Here is a 13,015-nt window from a genome sequence, read left to right as displayed (position 1 = left end):
CCTAATGACTTCAATTAGGCCCCTTAACAATAAAACCTTGATTACGGAACACCCGAGAATACCAGGATTATAAAAATTGAACATTTGATGAGAATGATACTTTTTGTAGTTAGAATGTCAACAACATTATTTAACTTTCCAAAGCTGTTGTCGTTATTGTGGTAGAGAGAACATCCTTGAGTAAAGTATTCACTATTGTTTGAAAATCCTGGAGTAGATGTAAATGTTTCCTGACGATCAGAATCAGAATTGAGGATCAAAATGAGAGTAATTTTTACCTGTATTATTGCTAGATATGTAGTGGGGTAGTGTTTATTTCCATAATCTCATAGCTACTCTCAGCTCTGAGCACTCTAGAGACTAAAGTACTCTGTGGCTCATTAAATCATATTAAACAAAAATTCTCAAGGTTTTATTATTCATTCTTGAAGAGAGAACATCTAAGTAGAAAATGGAAAGTAAGACTGAGGATTTCTTGAGGAGTCATCTCATAACTTAATAAATCAAAGTTTGTCCGTTTGTCGACGCCTAATAACTTCGAATAATGTTGGGTACTACTGTTCGTATATCAAATATATACTCTTGATTTCGTCACATATCTCAATCGATAAAAAAACACCCACCCACAATTTGAAGGTCAAAATGACGTTACTCAGAAAAATGTAAAATTTATATCATATGGAAAGTCGTAAAATACTTCCATGATGCAACAATAATATAAATTATTGATTTTTGAACTGATGTTACATACATGATGCATTGTATATTTACAACTCTAGGACTGCATTCCTAATTAGTAGAGTTGTCATGTTTGTAACAAAAAACTACCTTACGAATAAGAAAAGGAAAAACGGTTGTTGCGAGTTCTTTTTCTTCTTTTTTGTTAATTATTTAATAGGTAGTGATGAAATGGTGTACATTTGGGCAAGTTAAAGAAAAAAGAAAGGGAAAATCAACATGGGCGGCCTGAAAATTGGAACAATGTTTGGAGGAGAGAAGTTTAGCTGTCATGACGTTTCATTAGATCAGCTACAATCAGCTGTGACAAGGGAGGAGGGAGAGAAGGAAATATACGATGTCATTGGTAAGAGGATGTCCAACAAGGACTTATAATTCTAACTCCGCAACAAATCGTCAAGGTTACTTTCCGTCTTTTATGTGCACACACGAATATTCAATCAGGTTTTGAATATAAAGACTAAGGTATTTTACTACTCAAGTGTTAAATAATAATGACAATAGTTGAATGAATAGAAAATACATTTTTGCAGATTAGCAATTCCCAAATAATGGGTCACTTAAAAACTAAAGACAAATTACATCACTATTAATAGATCGTCAGGGTGTTAACTCACCCTCAAAAGTAAGCATTCTGGGCTATCCTTGTTCTAAATTCTTTAAATAATGCCTCTTAAAATAAACATATATGAATTTGCATATAATTAAGATATTTTCCCTGCTGTAAAGTTATTTTAAATGTACAAGGTTCTCCTCCTTAAGGCAGTAATTCATTTTCTCCCTCCAAAATCATATAACAGGCAGCTGTTATTAAAAAGTATCTTAATTTATTCCCGCCTTCTCCTCGTACTTTCCTGTAATCCCATCCTTAAAAATAACTTGTTCCTGTGCTCAAGAAAGACAGCCTTGAATGTACATACGTCGTGACTCAAGAAAATATGCGGAAGTCCTTCCACGATGATACACTTTTATGTATGTAAATTGTCAGAGTTGTATTAAATATGTTCTAGAAATATGTTCTTCTTATAGTTGACGGTCTGAGCAGCTATTAACAGCATAAATGACGTAATTAGTAACTACATCATTTAGGCAGTCGTTTTAGTTTTTAATGCCCTTTGCACATTACAAAAGATCATCATCTATTTATTTGTATGACAGTCTGTCAAAAACTGTCAAAGTTTAAAATACATGTTTTTTGCAGGTCTTCAGAGAATTTTAGAGGGCTCAACCCCCTCCCCCACCCTTCTAAAAGAGACTAGTGACGCCACTGTTTCAGGTTACTAAATTCCAAGAAAAAAATGTTATCTAAAAAAGATTTACGATCGAGGTGTTGGTATTAAATGAATATATGATTTGTAAAATGTTTGTCTCTTTTGAGTTAAAATCACTTTATGCATATTTGCAAAAAATAACACAATACAGGATATGTTTTGCAATTTAATATTTTGAAGTGAGTTCAAAAAAACTGTTATTGTTATTACTTAAAAATGTTTTGATGAATCACCGTTGCATTATGGAGTTCTAGAAGGATTTGTTTATGGGTTTGATATTATGAATTATGACAGAGTGAACCACAAACAAGGTTTTTTCTTCTTTTACTAAAGAACTTGTACAAAAAGTATTCGACCAATAAAAAAATCGTTGCCATTTACAAATTCCTAGTGTAAAGGGTTTTCCAATAAGAAGTGTTCTTTTGAGATAAATGATCGAATGTTTATTTCAATGTAAAGATAAAGGTATGCCATAAATAAGGGGAAACAATATCAGCCAAATGGCCGCCACAGCTATTCTTACAGGACCGTATCCTTTTTATGATATTTTCCATCACCAAATCGCAAAGTGGCTGTTGTATGCCCTCAATAGCTTCACCAATTACATCTTTGAGGTCTTAGATTGCGCTTGGCTCTTGCCGTAGACCTTATCTTTCACGTGGCCCCACAGGAAGAAGTTGCAAGGTCTTAAATCACAAGATCTCAGTGGACAATTGCGATCACCTCTTCGAGAGATAACACGGTCTGGAAACTCTTTCTGTAAAAGAACGATGGTTTCGTTGCTTGTGTGCCACATAGCGCCATCTTTTTTGAAAGTAAACGTTGTAGAGATCAATACCATCCCATTCTGGCCATAAAACACCATTAATCCTCTCTCGATAGCGCAATCCATTCACCGTAACTGTTGCTCCAGCCTCATTTTCGAAAAAGTAAGGTCCAATGATCCCACCGGACCATAAACCACAACAAACAGTTTCACATTGAGGTTGGAGAGGCTTTTCCACACTAGATCTTATATTGCAGTCCGACAAGGCACTGTACGATAATCCAAAAATGCTTTACTTTTATGAACTGTCTCAAACAGGTTTTCTCCATTTTTATAGTGCATTTTAATAACTTTAATTTGTTGTTGAAGTGTGTATCGTTCAGTGTTTATTAATGGCGTAGTTTTTACCTGTAAAATGTAAACAAATTAGAGCTTCAAAAATCACATCTACCGAAATAGTGGGCATTCAAAATAACACCTCTGATTGGAAAACACTGTAGTACATGTCAACACAAAAGCAAGCTAAGTTGAATGTGGCTCACATAAGTATTTCGTGGGGAATTATTCTCAATTTTTCTGAGCAAATTATTCGCATTAACACTAATTGCGCTTTAAGTAGCAAAAATTGATCGAACAATGAAAGAATAAGAAATTGACAGGCTTTATTTGAAAGGAGCCATATTGGGGTCAATGCCAATTAAATAAAGGTTCTAAACTACGGATTAAATTCTAGAGAATATTAATTCATCCAATAATTTGAAAACAAGGCCTAGCCTCAAGTTAGCTATGAAATATTTAGCTGTATATATCGGATGTTGCATAGAAATTAGTACTCTGGACTCTTAACTCTTAAAACTCGAGGCTGTGTGAACCAATTGCACCTAAACCTGCAAATGATATGTTTGTTTTATTGTATCACACGACACTCTCCCGGAAAAAATGATATCATAAAGATATGTTTGGATGTCTGCACTTCTCTGGGCGGGAAAGACTTCCACATAGATTTCTTACAAGATTAAGGTGTCTGGGAACACAGTCTACCTCGTGAAGCAGCGGCTTGCTAGTAGTGGGAAGGAAGAAGAAACTCTCAGACGCCAAGCCATCATTGGAGGTTATGGAGAAAGTACTTTTGGACCAAGTCGATGTGATCCCCTATAGTACTGACTTGAACCAATTTTACTTTAAGTTCAGGCCGCACGTTGAGTACCTGCATCATTAACTACTCGAACATCAGCACTATGAAGGTCTCATAAATGAGCACTGGGAGGGCATGAGTAAGGAAATATTTGCAACGGGTGTCAACCCTGAGTAAGGGTTAAATAAATATGAAATTTGAAGATCCGTTTCTTTTTGTACTCACTACCTTACATGATTTTTTCATTTATCAAATCTGTTATCATTATTCTTGAACAATAACTTTGAAAATGATCATTATTAGTGTTTGAAAAACGAAAAGTAACTCTGAGGATTTGTTCTGGAGTTATAAGGGTAAATCCTAGTTGAATCAGAGCAGAATTGAAGATCGACATTACTGTAATTCCTGCCTATGTCATTGTTATATACGGTGTGGGATTTGTGAGTATTTCCTTCCTTTAATACCTACTAGCAGTTGATTTAATTAAACGTCATGACAGCTAAGCTGCTCTCAACCAAAATATTCTTCAAATTGTCAGGGTGATCACGCTCAAAAATATACTGGGGTTTTTCAATATCGAATATCTGACCTTTAGACGCCACATCGAGGGCGACATCATTGATAATTACTTGTTCTCAAGGAGTGTGAAAAGAAAATTAAAGGTACTAAAGCTGTATTTTTACCTATTTGTTATTGAAATTTTAATCGAAAAGTGTCCTTATTTCCATACAAGATCCGGTATATATAAAGTAACTAAATAAATACCTACGGATTATAGCGTTGCTAAGCTGAGCTTCAGCTACACCCACTCGTTGCTAAGACTCATCTCAAGTCACATACACTTTTTTTTTACATTCATATGCACTTTCCTTTGGTTTTCTTTTTAATATGAGCTTTGTTAAAAAAGGAGGCCTCAACTCACCTTTTGATTGTGTAAAATATGAATTAACCTACACTCCTGCAAGCTCTTATTAATATAACTACATTGTTATTTCTTAGATGAAAAATGACATGTACAATTTGTTTTATTAATATACAGGGTATAACAACCAAATCCCGCGATTTTGTTCAATCTACTTTAAATCAACATAAAATGCTCATCTTTTAAAATATATTCAAAAAACAGAAACTGTGAAACTATTGAGAATATATCACAGTCAATATAGCCTCCGTTAGCCTCAGTAACGCCCTCTATTTGGGTAATGAACTGCGTGAAGGCCCTGGAAACTAAAGCCCGATCTAATTTATTGCATTCCAAGACGAGGAAGTCGATCAGGGACTTCTTTGGGGGAGGGAGATAAATTATCTCTGTTGACCTTTGAATGAAGGTAACTCCAGACAAAATAATCCCTCAGATTCACGTTGGGGAGCTAGGAGGTCACATATCATTTGGACACCCTGTCACAGCAGTACTCCTGGAGCCAAACCACAGTCGTTATGGAAGTGCAGGAGGGGACTTCAACCCTGTCACCATTCTCCTATCGTTCCTTGGCATCTTTGAGACCTTATCATTTCTAATGTCCACATAGACTTTGCAATTATTGATTATGAATTTAATGACCGGTTCCGGCCTGGTGCAGAACTTTGCACAATAGTTTTTTTACAAAGGTCGTCTCTAAGTTGGCTCAAGTAGTGATGATTGTGGCCTTCAGTTGGTCCTTTATTGTGTATCAGACTACTGATACCTTCCTCTTGAAGTACCCTAAAATACTAAAGTCCAGTTTGGAACAGTAGGGCTGTGGGGAGGCACGGAGTCAAGCTTTTCAAGCATATGGAGGATGATTTTGTACCGGATCAGATGCTTTACTCAATCCAAAGGCTTCAAATTCCAACGAAAAGTTCTTTTGTAGGCATTAAGGTTTAAATATTGTTTCAACAAGTGGCACATGGTGGTCTGGATGCGGTCAAATTCACGAGTAAGGCATTTGACGGTCTCCTCTGCTTACAATGTTGCCTTTAACTACCTCAATCAACTTTGTGGAAGCTTTTGGTCTGCCGTTAGCTTTAACCCGGTAAACAGTAGATGGTTATTTTCCACGCGCAGATAGCTCCAGAATTGCACCTCTGCCTTGCTTCATATTTTTGATTATGAAGCTATTATTTCTCGGTTGACTTTACTTATTTTTGTTTGTAGTTTTTTTAGACAATTTCTGACAATAAGTTATTATGGTTAAACATCGAAATATAACAAATAGGGCAAAGGCGCACCATTTAAAAAAGTGTAGCATTTCAGACGGAGTGGCCTGTAAGGTTAATTCATATTGCCTTATGAAAAATGTTATAGGCACGAACATAGACATATTAATATTCAAATTTATGGATGGTTTGCTCATTAAGTTTTCATTGGTGCATGATAATTTGTAAGAGATTATTATGAAGTGAATATACATTAGAATTGACGTATGAAACATATTTGAAATGAAAGGGTTAATTCATCATAAGAGAACATACTTTTGGATTTACTGCATAATTTATTATGTCTAAGCAAATTGCACATATTATGTAGATATATGATATTAGTATGGTTCTTCCTCAAGTTGTATTCAAAAATACGACAAAAATGATTTCTGAGAAAAAACAATAAAACTTTTGCCAGTTTTGAGATGTTTTATATGAATTTTACGAGCCTATAAATTACGTTATTTATATGTGTTTCCATTCAATTTAGTTAACAAGTTGTAAAAATATGACATTGATTTGGAATGACCTTTGCAAAAGATTTGTGCAATGTTATAAACACGAATTGAATGAAAGTATTTAGACGAGTGTTGTCCTTTTATTTTATTAAACTTTTTGGGATCTATCAGGAAATATTTTATGGACTTCTATCAATATATCAGTTCCTTCTTAAAGATCTCTTTTGAATTCTTTGCATTCAATAAATATTTATTTAAAAACTACTGCGATATTTATTTTACAGAGCACCTCATTTTATAAATTTATTTTGAAGGAGGTTGAATATTGTGCTGAGTCAACGTTTTCAAAAAATGCAAGATTATAATCATTCGTTTCTCACCAGTGTAAAATACATTTTTTCTATTGAATTCATTAAGCTCATAGAGTGAAGAATTTAACCAAAAAAGGAAGCAAAGCCAAGAACTGACACAAATTCACTAATTTGTGAGGCTCAAGTTAGGGACAGTTTCAATTTCATCTATGTAGGTGTAGTGATGTGTCGGTACTTATTTAAGACAGAATACCTCAGTTCCATCCATTTCTTTCTTGGTGCTTCCTCGGTTATTTCAGTTCAGTGCTGCACGTCAGTTTTAAAAACTTATCAAGCTCGGTCCTAGATGATGCCACTAAAATATATAAAGACTGAAAAACAATCAATCCCATGTACAATTCGAGTTATAAGTTCTTAAGCCTCGAATCCAATTTACAATCAATAAAAATAAAAGCTCATTCCATTGTAACTTTAAATCTCAAATGATCAACGACAAAAGGGGGGAGGGGCGTGGGTTCAAATTGAATTATTGAATTTTTCAATTTTTAGCCAGTGAAATAATAGCTATTTTTCAACATTCTTTATTTGGTTTATATATTATATATATATATAAATTTACCGGAGCAATTGCGTAACACATTGGAATAAACAGTGGAATAAATAAACATTATAGTTTATACTTAATTTCAACTAATATTCTAGAAATCAATTTACAAAAACAAAACAAAAACCCAGTAAATATACAATCATGATAAATATTTGTTAAAATTTCTTAACACCCTTTTTAAAATATTTTTATAATTCTGTGAAGATGATATACCGAATTTCTTCTCTTACAAAATTCCGGGACTCACATACTGATTTAGGATTTTTCTTTCCTATAGAGACATAACGGGTGGAAGCTGCCCAGAGAATACTTCTCTCCTCATTTTCCCGAATAGGCTGATAGGTAGTTAGTCGCCTTGCGATGAGGGTTTTACAATTAAGAACTGCAAAGTCCAGGGACTTGTTAGGGCAAAAGTTTCATTTTTCTTCTTTGAAATTCAAAAAAGGAGCAAGACCTTTTACTTATTTTTCTTCCCGATTCGTTAACCCTTATAGATTTATGGATACAAAATATTTAAGGATATAGATGGTAGGGTAGTCCACAAACGCATGAAGTGTGTTATTATATAGTTTTCCATAGTCCTTGCTGGGCCTAGATTTAATCAATCAAATCTGTGGAGATTTATAACTGTACGATAAACTTTTTAACATCATTTATCCTCTTCAGAGAAGACACTATTTTTCTTTTCCAACTCATAGGAAGACCCAAACGCTTACTATGCAGCTCCCAGAGTCCATTCAAGGCTGCATCAAAGATTAGGGGAACCATCTTAACGTGTCACGGGTACGACATTAAATCATACTTCAAAGAATTAATAAGTAGAAATCTTATTCTACCATCATTAAGCAATTCTTCTGAATTTAAATTATGAACTGTTTTAATATCTCGTCTGATTGCATGTTCTTCTAAAATTGAGGGGTCCTTTAAATCCTTAAAGGTTTGAGAGTGAGTATCCACAATATTATCATAGATGAGCCCCAAACTGGAGAGATTAAAGAAGTAATTTTGTTTGTCAGATTGGTGCCCATCATATGCCAAATGCACAGTTCTCGTTTCGTTATAGTTCTTCTCTATTCTACTTCTGAATTTCTTGAAAGATCCACAAAATTTTTGAGACAATACGAGATACTTGGCTACTCCACCACCATAATTTAGGCCTTTTCATGGCTTTAATATAATTCTTATAAAAACAAACCTTTAAACCATTTGTCTTCTTATAAAATAGCTTTTTCGTCAAGTTGTGGATTTGCTGTAGTCTCATATAAAATTTAATGTATTACCAAAGTCTTGTAAAAGTCAACTCTGTTTTGAAGGTTGAATCTTTTCCAAAAATAAGTTCTTTTGTGGACGGAGGTCAGAATTTCATTCCAATTATCTTCATGAATACCCTTGAATACCTCATGAATATTCTATTTTATATCCGAGATTTCCACCATTTCTTGAACTCAACAGTTTCTAACTTTAAGATCCTCTTCAGGCTTCCAGGAGCCCAAAGGTAAAATGAGGTCTTACTTTTATTCACAGCCAATCCTGCTTTTCCTTGAAACTTCCAAAAATAATTCAGTCGGACTTGTACTCTTGCAATTAGGTGGGACTCAGAATTTGCCTCTTCGGTTAAAGTTATATCACGGCATACAAATATGTTGAGATCCCTCAAAGAATATCCCAAAGGCTCTCTACCTCTTTGTAATACTTAAAACGAATATTCCGATTGCAGCTATAAAAAACAGTGGAACCCCGGAGTAACCCTCACGATATCTCTTTTCTAAGATGATTAGCTGACTTTATAGTCCATCCAATGAGATTGTTGAAGTGCCGTTGTATAACAAGGCACGTAAGGTGTAAAAACACGTTTTGGAAAAAACTTTTGACACATCTATGAATTTGCCTATGTGAAATAGTGTCAAAAGTTTTGCAGATGTATACACTTGTTCTTGCTTCTTCCTTCTTTCCACTGTGTCAATTACAGCTTGAATATGATGCAAAACATTGGAAACCTTTCTATGCTTTAAAAATCCTTTTTGTTCAATCCCAACTTTTTGGTTGAGAATTGGTTCAATTTCTTTAGCTAATACTCCAGAGAGAATCCCATAGGATTAACTGAGAACGGTATTTGGTCTCCAATGGCTATAGTTTGACCCATATCATTTTTTCAAAATCAATGTAATTCTTCGGTGATTTGGGTAGTCGTCCAAAGTTACCATTAGAATGCCCAATTTTCAAAGCATTCGCTGAAATTCGACAAGACTTTTCCAGAGACTCCATCCGGACCATAGCCTTAATCATCCTTATAATAATTTCCTATAAAGTTAGAAAAAATATCTTTGAAGAAGATGTAATTCCATAGATCAGTGGAAGTTGCCTCTTTTTTTTTCTGAAAGTGGCCTCTTTTTGTGTCAACAATGTTTTGTAATTGGGAATAAAAGTAGTCTAATACATCTACCGGTTTAATTATAAAATTTCCTTCATGAATAATTTTTTTAAAGCCAGAGCAGAAAATCTGTCTGTCTTAAAATATTTCTTGAGCCTTCTGCACGCAGATCCTTTCTATCTCAATTTTTTGCTTTCTTTTCTGCCACAACAATTTTTGCAGTTCTAAAAAGATTAAGAGAATATGTAAAATACGTGCGTACAAAAAGAGATCCATAATTAAGAAATAAGACCTCTTACCGTGACCATTTAAAATCTTTGAGTGTAGTAAGGGGTTGGAGCTTTGATTAATTTTACATCAAATGGACATAAATCAACAATAAAATTGGGATACAAGAAGATTCTACAATAGAAATTTACCTATAATATGATTAAGTTTATAGTAAATCATTTTAATTTGGAATCCTAACATATAAATAAAATCTTTTTAATTGGCTATGTTTAAGATGGTGTGTTCATGCCAGTATGATAAGAAAATCATTTGAATTCTTCACAGATATTCCACTTCCTCTCATTGATTGCAATTTTGATTGAATAGTGGAAGGCCTAGGGGCCATTTTTGTACATAAAAAGTCACCATAAAGATATTTTCATTATGATTGATCCTTGTATGTATGAAAAATGATGTCATATGAATGAATGACTATGTAAATATTATGTAATGTATATAATTTTCTCTTGTGCTCGCTTCAGATGAAACAGATGTGATAAATGTTGAGACACTAATAACAAACAAAGTTACTATAATTATAAATTTGAAATTGCGAACACAAGCTAAAATAACGTTATTTGTGTCTTATGTCACTAAATGTGAACTTATGTGAACTATAGCTTTGATACAAAGTATGTAGTTAGACGATGGCAACTTGAATACTATTTGTACAAGTTAATGGTCGAGGCAACACGTCATTTGTCCACTACGGGGCGTCGAGTATATTGTAATAGTAGTCCATTAATTATGATTCGATTCAAGTAAAAGTTATGGATGTGGATTCCTTAATATTTTAAATAATAATTAAAAATACCATTTTGTTATCAGGGGCGTTCAAAGGATTTTATTTTAGGGTGGGTGTTTGAAAAAAAAGTCAAAAAAAAATTAGACTTTAAATATACAATTTGATATTTAATTTATCAAATTGAATCCCCAAAAAATAAAAAATCCACAATATTGACAAAAAATTAAATTTTTTGGAAAATATTTCCAAAATCCATAACTATTCACAAGCAAAATTTCAAAAGTTAAATTTAAAATTTTTTCAAAAATTCAACACTATTCATGAAAAATTTAATTTTCTGGAAATTTTTAGCTAACACTTAACTATTCACACTAAATTAAAAAAAATCTTTAGGGACTTTTTAAAATTTTTTTGAAATTCCCTACAATTATCAATCCGAAAAATTCAAAAATATATAGTTATTTACAGAAAATTAAATTTTTACCGCGACCAGCGTTACCACTTTAACAAAAAAACGTGCACTGTATTTGGTTGTAAGCTGTTCATTTTTCTGTTTCTTTTCTCCTAGTAAGTATTTTGAACAACGTTGATTGGTGGAACAATAATTAGCCTTTGTTAAGCTGTGAACATTTCCTAACAGTTATTAAATATTAATTCTATAGTTGGTAAGAATGGACTAACTAATAACTGATTTTAGACCTTTTTCGTGTTTCATTTCCTATGACCGATTGCATGATATAATATAGGTAACAACGTGCTGTACTCTAATTGGTAGAATGTAAAATTGGCTCTATTAGCATTGAACACTTCTCAACGCTTCCTTTTTCTTTTCACATGAGATATTGTGTGATACAATAAAAGTATATTTTTTATTTTTTTTTTTTAATTTTTTCAGAAAAAAATTTCAAATATTAATATTTTTCGAAAAAAATTTGCAAAATGAAATTTCAAATATAAATTTTTTCTTAAGAAATTATAAAAATCCACAGTTTATTCAAAAAAAATTCTATAAAAAAACAAAAATTCCTTAATTGGGGGATAAAGATACCTTCCTGCCCTACGGACGCCCCTGAAAATTGATTGATTGAATGAGAATTAAGCTCTGTACGATTCCCAAATATAACTAAACAATAATTCCATAGTTGGAAGGATCGATTACCAACAAATTTAAATCCTTTGTTTTTCCTATTTATTTTCGGAAGAAGGGTTGCGTGATACAATAAAGTAACGACGTGCTCGAAAGTAAAATTTTGAGTGAAATACTACATGTTCAAAAAAAGGTTTATTATTTTAAAGACATAAAAAAAAGAAATACCTTCAAATTATAATACTGATTATTCGTTAACCCATAAACATTATGGCCAATATTCAACAAAGAAATCTCAATCATATGGATAACCCCTCGTTCACAGGAGCATAAGTTGTCCCTCCTCTATTTTTTATTATAAGACGCTGATTATTATATATTTTTATAGAGCAATAAAAAAAACACATTTGGGAATAATATTCATTTACAAAATGCAAATGATCAGTTAATTGGATACATACATTTTTTTTACTAGTCATCCTTAGAGTTGTATAAAATATGAATAAGAACACGTGCGGTATTTTTTGCAGTTGTAACTGGGTTATGATTTAAAAAAAAATATTAAGTTGTTATCATTTAACTCTTGAAGAGAGAATATCTAAGTGGAAAGTAGTGCTTGGACGATTAATCGGAATCGGGAATGGGAGAATCATTTGTTGTTTTCTGGCATCGGCATTGGCACCTCCTCTCTTCCCACAAATGAATGTAGATGATCTCATCCAAACATTCTTCAAATTGTTAGGATTACCGTGATGATTTTTGTTTTCTTTCTTTTTAACATGTTCATTATACGCACGATATTCATTACAGGATATATATCAGGGAGCACTATGTACAGTGCTTCCAGTGACCTTTTTCAGAAATTCAGATATCGATAGAGGTAAATTTTGTTTCATTTAAAAGAAGATATTTCATTATAACGGGATTTTAATAACTTAAATTTATCCTAATTATTCATGCTTTAAATAAATTCCTTTGGCGTACAATAAATTGATAATCCACTTTTAATCTTAATCCTTAATAGTGATGGGACGATTAATCGGAATGGGAGAATCGGGTGTTGTTTCTGGAATCGACA

The sequence above is a fragment of the Lepeophtheirus salmonis genome, chromosome 8, assembly GCF_016086655.4.
Source record: "Lepeophtheirus salmonis chromosome 8, UVic_Lsal_1.4, whole genome shotgun sequence".
Lineage (NCBI taxonomy): Eukaryota > Metazoa > Arthropoda > Copepoda > Siphonostomatoida > Caligidae > Lepeophtheirus > Lepeophtheirus salmonis.
The sequence above is the reverse complement of the archived record's forward strand: the minus strand, read 5'-3'. Positions refer to the sequence as shown.